This window comes from Indicator indicator, chromosome 21 (genome assembly GCF_027791375.1).
Source record: "Indicator indicator isolate 239-I01 chromosome 21, UM_Iind_1.1, whole genome shotgun sequence".
NCBI lineage: Eukaryota > Metazoa > Chordata > Aves > Piciformes > Indicatoridae > Indicator > Indicator indicator.
In genome coordinates, this window is record NC_072030.1 from 14107642 (window position 1) to 14108388 (window position 747).

Here is a 747-nt window from a genome sequence, read left to right on the forward strand (position 1 = left end):
AGCCCGAGCTACCGGGGGCACAATGGGGCCAACCCGAGTTACCGGGATCTCACCAGGAGGAGCAACGGGGCCAGTCCGAGTTAACGGAGGCTCTCCGGTGGGCAGGAGTCCAGCCTGAGTCACCAGGGACTCACCGGGAGGGACAACGGAGCCAGCTCGAATTACCGAAGGCTCACCAGAGGGGGCGAGGGGGGCAGCTCAAATTACCGGGGGCTCACCGGGAGGAGCAGCGGGTCCATGCCGAGTTACCGGGGGGTCTCCAGGGAGCCAGCGAATTACCGGCAGCTGCAATGGGGCCAACCCAAGTTACGAGGGGCTCACCGGAGAGGCCATCAGGGCCATCCCGAATTACCGGGGGCTCAGCGCGGGGGCTACCCGGCATGTCCAACCCAGATTACCGACTGCTTCCCGGCTGATTTCCCCCAACACCACCCGACCCCTCCATCCACCGTAGCAGCGGGTGGTGGCTGCGCCTTTCCGTGTTCCCCGGTACCGGCGGCGGTGGCCGGGGGGGGCCGCTGTGCTGCATTGCGGGGCGGGCAGCTCGTCCCCGCCCGCCTGGGCCCGTCCCTCCCGGGGGTGTCGGGGGGGGGGGGAACGGGGCTATCTGGGCCGGGCAGCTCCGTTGGCCCCGGGCAGGAATGTCCCTGCGCGCCCAGATAATGTTATTTATATCCCGGGACAGGGCGGTTGCGCTCCCCCCGCCCCGCTCCGGTCCCGGCTCCGGTCCCGGGCCCGTTGCCGTTA